Source organism: Dermacentor andersoni, chromosome 9 (genome assembly GCF_023375885.2).
Source record: "Dermacentor andersoni chromosome 9, qqDerAnde1_hic_scaffold, whole genome shotgun sequence".
NCBI classification, from domain to species: Eukaryota; Metazoa; Arthropoda; class Arachnida; order Ixodida; family Ixodidae; genus Dermacentor; species Dermacentor andersoni.
In genome coordinates, this window is record NC_092822.1 from 34,470,597 (window position 1) to 34,479,878 (window position 9,282).

Consider the following 9,282-nt stretch of genomic DNA (forward strand, 5'->3'; position numbering starts at 1 on the left):
GAAATGCTTTTGAAAGAAGACTATATTACCTGCTCGTGCTGGTAATCGCCAAACTTCATCACAGTGCCGAGTTGGTGGCCACGTCATCACATTTCAATGGATGCCTAGTCATTGTGGTGTGATTGGCAATGAACTCGCTGGCAGTGAGGCAAGATCGGCCTTCTCTCCTGACACCAACTCTATGATCAAGGCACTCATGCAGGACCTCACAAAGGCATACAGAGCCCACGATGACAACATCTACAGACGCCTAATATGATCGACCCAGACGGTAAATTCTGTTTGCCTCCGATCGTTACGCGGAGCAAAACGTCAATGCTACACAGGATCGGGCTGAGCTTCGCTTTTACCTGTCGCTACGCGCACTTCATCGGCTAGTCGAACAGCCCCGATTGTGAGCACTGCCAAAGGCCTGAAACACTGGAACACATACTCTGCGATTACCTCGCATATATGCTGGAGCTACGGACGTTGGAAAGTTTCCTAGCCAATGTAGGCAGGCAACCACTGTCGGAGGACGCTATCCTCGGCCCATGGCCTGACGCTGCAACTTCAATGAGGGCAACTAAAGCGCTGTTGAAGTTTCTGCAGGACACCAAGCTAGACGAGCGGCTCTGCCGGGCAACTGTCTCGTAAACATAAGCAATCACCACTTCTATTATCATCATCACCCATCCCAGTACTTTCATTCCCCTTCTATCTTCCCCAGTGCAGAGTAGCAGACTAAAGCGCACTAGCCCAGGTCGACCTCTCTGTTTTTTCTGTCAATGAATTCTATCTATTTATATCTCCACAGCCACACAAGGGCCAATTACCAGAACAGGCAAGTCAGTCAATTAGTTCCCATAGCTGGATGTAATCATCCACGGGGTGGAGGAAATTTGGCCGCAATAACATCCGCCGCGCTAATAGCTTCGTATCAATGTCTTCCAGGGCCGCGCACTCACCACTTCTATTATCATCATCACCCATCTCAGTATTTTCATTCCCCTTCTGTCTTCCCCAGTGCAGAGTAGCAGACTAGAGCGCACTAGCACAGGTCGACCTCTCTGTTTTTCCTGTCAATGAATTCTATCTATTTATATCTCCACAGCCACATAAGGGCCAATTACCAGAACAGGCAAGTCAGTCAATTAGTTCCCATAGCTGAACGTAATCATCCACAGGGTGGAGGAAATTTGGCCGCAATAACATCCGCCGCGCTAATAGCTTCGTATCAATGTCGTCCAGGGCCGTGCACCATCCTGTTGTACGCAAAGCGAGAGCCCCTCTCGAGCTCGTAGAACTCGCTTCCGAAGTTATCGGGCGCCTGTCGATGACTGAAAAGAAGAGGAAGTAAATAGTGCTGTGACAGCTACGCCTATTTTTTCTGCTAACAAGCGCGGCTATAAATTATCGCAGCAAAGGATACGCCGCCATCTCTTACCGAAGAAACGCTGTACGAGGTAGGCAGCAACTCCGTCGAGCTACCACACGGCTACAGAGGCTGGGAAGTTGAGCTTGGGAGACAGCCTTGCGCAAACTGCGTAAGAGCGACGCCTTATAGCACGACTCGAGACAATCCGTCCCTGTAAAAGCAAAAGTCGTCTCGAGTACCAGCATGGCCTCCTCACCGAGCAGCAAGTCTCCGAGGCTGGGGTCAATTTGGGCTTCAACGTACGTATTAGCCTCATTTCTGGCCACTGCGATGCCCTACTGGGTGACCGAGACGGCGTACGCAACCACTACGTGCTCTGAGAAGCAGTTCAGGTGCATAACTGAAGGGAAGTGCCTGCCCGTAGTGCGAAAATGCAACGGAATGTATGATTGCCAAGACGGATCTGATGAGCTGGACTGCAGAGCAAACGAGACCTGTCTCGGAGAAGAATTCCGTTGCGTGCACGGCGGTCCCTGCATCCGGGCAGCTTGGAGATGCGACGGCCAACACGACTGCGCAGACCACTCGGACGAAAGGAACTGTACCGATTCGCCGAAATGCCCGGAAAACGAGTTCACCTGCAGGAACGACAGCCACTGCATTTCGTCGACTTGGCGGTGCGACGGTCAAAGCGACTGCCCTGACGGTTCCGACGAGGATGGTGCCATGTGCAACGAACGCTTTACCTGCCCTCCCGACAAATTCCGTTGCAAGTCTTTCGGTTCCTTTGTCTGTCTCCCCACACAGAGGCGATGCGACGGTGATATTGACTGCGACGGCGATGTAGATGAGAAGAACTGCACTAGCCCAAACCATCATGCTCAGAGAACGAGTTTACGTGCATCGATTTACATCAGTGCATACCTGCAGCTCTGGGCTGTGACGGTAAACCGGACTGCGAAGACGGTTCGGACGAAGACTGGGTGGGCTGTGTGAGTGATACGCCTTGCCCGTCGGGCCAGTTCGCTTGTAGACGCACTTACGGGGGCTCAGTTACGTGCTTGCCTGCAACGTCCCTTTGTGACGGGCAAACGCAGTGCGTCGACGGCTCCGACGAAGTCGGTTGCGAAGACCGCGTCTGCGAAGCGGGAGAGTACAGCTGCGTGGGAGGGCGCTGTATTCCCCAGCAGTGGACGTGCAACGGCAAGCTCGACTGCCGAGACGGAGCGGATGAAGGCGCGCCGTTATGCCTCGTGTATAGGTTGATCTGCCCTTTGGCGGGTCAGATTCCCTGCGACTCGCACAACGGTAGCGTTGTCTGCATCGGCGACGAGCAAAGGTGTAACGGACACGTGGACTGCGGGGACGCCAGCGACGAGAGGCGGGACTGCGCCAAGTGGGCCTCCCATTGTCGAGGAAACTTCTTCCGCTGCGATAACGGCAGGTGCGTACTGAAGCATTGGAGGTGCGACGGCGACGACGACTGCTTCGACGGAAGCGACGAAAGAGACTGTGCTGGTGCCCAGGAACGCTCCCAGAACTACTCCATCGGCGATGTTTCGTGCTTCTCGGGTTTCGGACTGCTTCTCACTCAACTTGTGGTGTGACCACCGCCCCAACTGCCCCGACTGCCCCGACGAGCGTGAATGCCCCATCCGCGACGTCCACTCCCATGCGAGGTCACCAACGTTATGTGTCTTCAAAGGGAATGTCATTTTGTACGTTAGTTTGTACCCGCAGGTACCAAGCGGCACCGATTTGGGGACCGCCACTTGCGGGACGCAGACGTATACTCTCAAAAGCACTTCGTCTGAGACAAACTTGGTGTGGCGTGTAGCATCGACGACTTCATCTGGTCCCGGTCGTACGTCTTCAGGGTGTCGTAGCCGCGCATGTGGCGGTCCTTGAGTAAGTGTGTCCTTGGCAGGAGGTGACAGTTCGTTTGGGCTTTGTGCGCCGCTTGCAAGAAAAAAAATGCTTCGTATTGACATAGACAATCATCAAGGATGCTTTCTATCGTAACTTTTTTTGTCTAACGTATACGTGGTTTGTTGAAAGTGTTAACAAAGTTATACTTAACGTCTTTTTCATTCTGGCCACCGCAAAAAGTGTTTGCAATACCAGTGTTGCCAGCATCGAGTGCCGGACGATCAGTCGTTCTCCGTACTTTAAGTTAGCCTTACGCCGTCCTTTCTTCTCACTTATCTTGCGCTGTTCTTGTTTTAAGCATTTAAGCGTTATGTACCAACTAGCCAAACAGCGAAATCCCTTCAAGTTCTCAGCTGCCCACAAACATCAAGCACCCCTGCTGTTTAATATCGTTGCATCTTGCTCAAAAGCAGAAGTCTTCTGTTAGATTGATCGGCACCGCTATATTTGCTGCTGGCCCAGTAATTCTTTAAGACATCGCAACAATCCAAAAGATGTATGTGACTAACAAAAATATCAAACGACGCAAGGTAGCCAAATAGCTTTGGCGGCCCTAATTAGACCTTTCATTTGCGCTTGGAGTGGAAGATTCTTTGTTGAGGGAACGTCTTTCTATAGATCGGTGCATAAAGCTAAGAATAAACACGTAAGCCGCATCGCAAGACCGTGACGCCTGAGGCGTATATCTTAAGATGCATGTAAAAATTATTGGAATTTTTGTCGCTGCTCTTACCCGCAAAGTTCAAATTTGGAAGCTTAAAATAGATTAAGCTTCCTGCAGCCAGCTGAATTCACGAAGAAAATGTGCAAACTATTCTGGTGAACTGATTAAAAAAGAAATTTCGCTTCCTTGCTCTTTCAGTTACAAGGATTCTAGATTTGTTGCTTCAAGCACGAAGTTCCTATAAAAGAAGTTTGAACCTCACATTAATTACACTCGTCAAATGACACTTCGCGTTATTTCGCAAGGAGCCTTATGATAAAACTTATAAAAATCGGGTACTCGGATTCCTTTCTTCTCGCGCACTCCATGTTATTTTAATTTCGCGTTTCTAGGATTAAAAAGCCTATAGTCAAAATTATGATGACAGGTGGCATAACATGACAAACACAGCAAATGATCCGACATGACAAGCATTATAGGAAAATTAGTATTTGGTGCCGTTATAAAAAGCTGGAAGAGTGCTTCTTCTTCGTTGGCCTCGGAAATGCTTTTAAGGCTTTCGTCGCAAATTTCTTTTATTTCATTGCAATGTAAAGGTTCCATGTGTGAAATAAATCAACTACGGCAATAGTCCAATTTTTCAGCTGTATTCGTGGTATCTTAAGACAACTGACACATTAACGCAAAGTGCAGTTTCTAGTTGTGCATTTCCGTTATGTCTTGGAGAATGTCTGTCTTATAAGTTGCTGTTTTCGTCTTAAAGCGGGGCACAGGTTAACGGCTCCGATATTAGTGCACATGACGTAACTTGGCATTGAAGGGGCACTATATAAAGGCAAATATCAAGTCGACGTGGACTGTTTACATATCATTCCAGAAACCTCACAGTGCTTGTTTAGTGCCAAGACTGGGTTTACGAGAAAATTGCATCTTAAGAGTCCCAATACCTTTTCGTAATTCAAATCTCCCGCCACCCAACCGGGGAAGTGGTGACGTTGCACACGCAATCGCCACCATTTGCTGCCGTCGGTGAGTAAAACGGCGCCCGACAGACGGCGGTACCGAGCCAAGACAGAGTAGACAGAGCGGCGGATTCGCCGCTGCAGCTGCTTTTTGGTCAAGTGGCGTAGACCGTTCGGGCATCGATCCCGCGACATCACATGGAAGTTGACTTCTCTGTTACCTGCAGCTGGTGCGAGTTTCGCGAGCTCGCAAATCCAGTGCGGGATTACGCGATAACCCAACTAGTGAAACGCGAAAGCATGGGCGGAGAAGGGTCGAGCGAAAACGAAACCTTTCGACCGCCCGCGTCGTCGTCGAGAGTAATTTCATCGAGGTTTCTTTTTTCTTTTTTTTTCTAAAGATGAAGTAGAACTGGAGAAGTAGCATTTTATGTCATCTTATAATACAATACAAGGGCGTTTTTTGCAACGAGTAGTTTAGTACTAGTGACAGAATTTAACTGAGGAAGGGCTTTCGTCATCGAGCAAGTGCTTGAACGTCCTGCGGGACGCTCTATGTTCTGCATTTACCGCAATTTCTCGATTATTAACGCTCTGTTCACGATAATATTGACGCCTTAAGGATTCTTTAAGAATTCTCGGGCACTAATCTATCACTTTAGCTTGACTTAATATTCGCCGCAGGTCGACAGGTGTCACTGACCAAAAAATTCAGTAAGGGGGACGATCTTTACAGTTGACAGTCTTGCTAAGTTACAAATATCATAGCTGGACCTATCACGAGCCCAACTTAAGCACGATCTCATGCCGAAGATCCAACATCAGAGCCATGCCCGAGCCCGCATAAAGACTTGCATACCGGACCCATGATGTATGGTAAGCGTGAGTCCGTGCGGTGCTGGCGAAAGTTGTTCTGGCTACACTCCACTGTTATTACAAAAAAAAAAAACCGCAAGATTCTTAAATAAAAATTAACATGCTTGCGGAGAAGATTTGGCTGGTTACAAACAGCTGATACAGTAAAAATACCATACCGTTCTGCCATGAATTTTCACACTCCCCTGAGGAATCCACCCCAGCCGCAGAACACAATTACTAGAGCTCAATAAAGTTGTTATGCTCATTCATTCACAATTAATGTAAGTATAAATATAAATGCAAATTACTGTAAATGTGACCCATTGTATTTGTACATCCAGTAGATCAGTGTTTTAATATGTTGACTTACTGCTGCCATGTGAGGGCCTTCAGGCACAGTCATGCGGTATGTCGCAGCTTTTCGCCTGGAGGACCCCCAAGTTTTGTTGGAAATAAAACATTTGATTGATTGATTGATTGATTGATTGATTGATTGATTGATTGATTGATTGATTGATTGATTGATTGATTGATTGATTGATTGATTGATTGACTCACATGCTTGCCGACACTTGCGTGAGCTTTCGCGTGAATAGCTCACCTGACAAGTGTAATTGGTCATATGTTATGCAGAGCCAGTGTATCTCACATTTATTTCATACCTCACAGATACTTCCTGTCCAGGAGTGAAAACACCGCAAAAAACTCCCAGGGGTACGATAGGTGAGGCAGCGAAGAAATAGCCTCTTTTCCTCAGGTCTGCCTCTTTGGCGTGCGCGTATTAGCGCTCCTAAAGGCCGACGTATCGTAGTACGGGTCGAAAAACAGCCCTTTTGCACGCACTGCAGGCCACCGAACTCGACTCGAGGCTCAGTAAAGTACTGTGTCTCGTGGTTATTCTACTTTCGCATCCGTTCTCGCTGCCCTCATTGTCATCTTCCATTGCTATTTGCGCCACCTCTCCTCCTTTCCCTACGCAAAGCAGCCTCGTCAAACAGCAGGCAAACCAGCTGGCCTTTTCGATAATTATTTCTCCTAACTTTCTCTCGGCGCTGTTGCCGAAATAATCAGCGAAGATTGCACGCCACTTGCAACACTGAGTGGTAGGTAGGCCACTGCGCCCGAGAGCTACCTGATACTCTGTCGGGCAAGGTCTTTCTAAAGCGGAAGTGCAGCCTGTGGCAGCTGATTGCTGCCGCAGGCTGCAATCAGCTTTATTTATGGCTTCGGCCGATGCGCTGAAGTAATGCTTACTTCTTGTGTAGGGAGAGTTATGTTACGCACCCTCGCGTGCGCCTTGAAAAAACAAAGATAATTCTCGAGCTGGGCAGATAGATTTCTCTGGCTCGTAAGACGTGAGCCCCTGTACAAAAATCGCACATTCCTCGCACATATCTGATGACCGCGAAAAGCAAGCTCATAACAGTTCGCAACATCCATGCTACTTGACTCTCGTTCGAGATCAGTGAAAAAAGCACCCGTCAGTTCCTCACGTATCGGTCAATCCCGCATCAGCAACAGAGTGACGTAGCCTTTCCTCACCAGGCGTTGCAAAACGCGTTGCAATAAGGCTGGAAATACAGGGCACGCAGACTGCGCTGCGAGAGTATCAGAGCTCAACCGACATTGAGCACGCGCTCAAGCTCGAGCCTTTTCAAAACCGTTCCGCAGTCCAGAGGCTTGCAAACACGGCGTCACCACACGACAGCATCATCACTTTTAGTGGTTCAGGCCAGCAGATCACATTTTCCTAAGATTTCTATTCTTTTGAACACCAGCTGTCGGAGGGACCAGTGCCGTCATGTCTGCCGTTCCTGCAACGCTCCTGTCTCTGTCGGTCTTCCTCGGCGCTCTCACCACAGCGGTGACCTACAGCGTTCAGGCCGCTCGAAAATCGGACCCTTGCTTGACAAATGAGTTCAAGTGCGCAAGCAACGGAAACTGCATTCGGGCGGCGCGTCTCTGCGACGGCATAAACGACTGCGACGACGGCTCCGACGAAAGCGACTGCTCACGAAGCCGCCGGTGTTCGGTGACGGAGTTCCGGTGCCAAGACGGCCAGTGCATCTCGAGCTGGCAGCGGTGCGACGGCAGGCCCGACTGCGACGACCTCTCGGACGAAAGCGAGACAATCTGCGGGTCTGAGGCTTGTCATCCCGATCACTTCGCGTGCAAGAACCGCACAGGCGCTTGCATTCCCGCCGAGTGGCGCTGCGACAAAGTTCGCGACTGTGCCGACGGCTCCGACGAGCAAGACTGCCCGAATGTGACCTGTTCGAAGGAGACGGAGTTAGCTTGGAGAAATGGTCGATGCGTCCGGCGGGCTTGGAGATGCGACGGTGACGAAGACTGCGGCGATGGGTCGGACGAAGAGAACTGCCCCGCGCTAAACGTGCTCGTCGTCAAAGTTCACGTGCGGCAGCGGCCAATGCATCCCGAGTTCGCTACGCTGCAATAACCACCGCGACTGCCAGGACAGGTCGGACGAACATTTTCGAACGTGTGTCCTGCTAGGGCGGGCCACGACGACGAGCTTCACTGTGGGATACCCGCCACCGCTTGCGTTCCGAGGAAGTCTCGATGGGACGGTCACAAAGACTGCGCCAACGGATCCGACGAAAAGGAGGGCGGAAGTACGACCTGCGTCAGGTACGACGTTTCGTGCGCTAACGGCCATTGCTTCAGGATTTTTCCGCACTGCGACAGTCGGTACGATTCGTTATAGGCCCGGTCGTGTAACTAAGGAAGACACCCACTTCCTCTTGGAAGCCGAACTTCCAAGAGTAAATATTTCTGAACTTTCGTTGCGATAGCCCCGAGAACAGCATTACATTGTTTTGAAGAAATATTGCACAGACCGCCAGGCCCAGGTAATTCAGCAGGCTGAATAGGCCGCCAGAGCCCTTGGGGCTCCTGGTCACCTAGGTGCGGTGCATCACTCCTGCGCTTGACTCACAAAAAAGTTTTCACTCCACCCTGGAGTTGAGACAGTTCCAACGAGCAGCGAATGGGTTCACAGCGGTCAGTGAGGTTGCAGTGTGTTCGAGAGTGCAGTGCGAGATGGATCCGAAGGCTGCCAAAACCAGTTGAACGCAATCTGGCTAATCTTCCAAAATGAGGCACACATCTCCCTCTGAAATTGTGAGATCATTCCAGAAGAGTTTGTGTTTCCAATGAATATGGGTAGTAACAAAGTCTGTACTGCACTACAACCTGTCATGAAAGCACGCAGAGACACACGCGCTTCTCATTTGCCGCCTTCATAGAGACATATGTAGTCAAACTCTGTCTACACAGTCACTGTAGGCCCAATGTTTGTGTACCAACACCTGTAGAATACTGCGTCGACAACACACGCTCTCCGAAGATGCACAAAGTTATCTGACAGCCCCTCGGCCAAGTGACGGAAGGAATCAAAATACCTGAACTAGAGAAATACTGCTGCATTTCTAGCTTCATTTTCTATCTCATGGCCGTGCGCATACTGAAAATATGAGTCTTCGCGTCCTAAA

At 49.8% G+C, this 9,282-nt stretch overlaps 1 pseudogene; it reads left to right on the plus strand.

Annotated features, from left to right (window-relative positions):
- Positions 1 to 1,441: 1,441 nt before the first annotated feature.
- Positions 1,442 to 6,247, plus strand: LOC140213295 (uncharacterized; annotated as a pseudogene).
- The last annotated feature ends 3,035 nt before the right edge of the window (positions 6,248 to 9,282 follow it).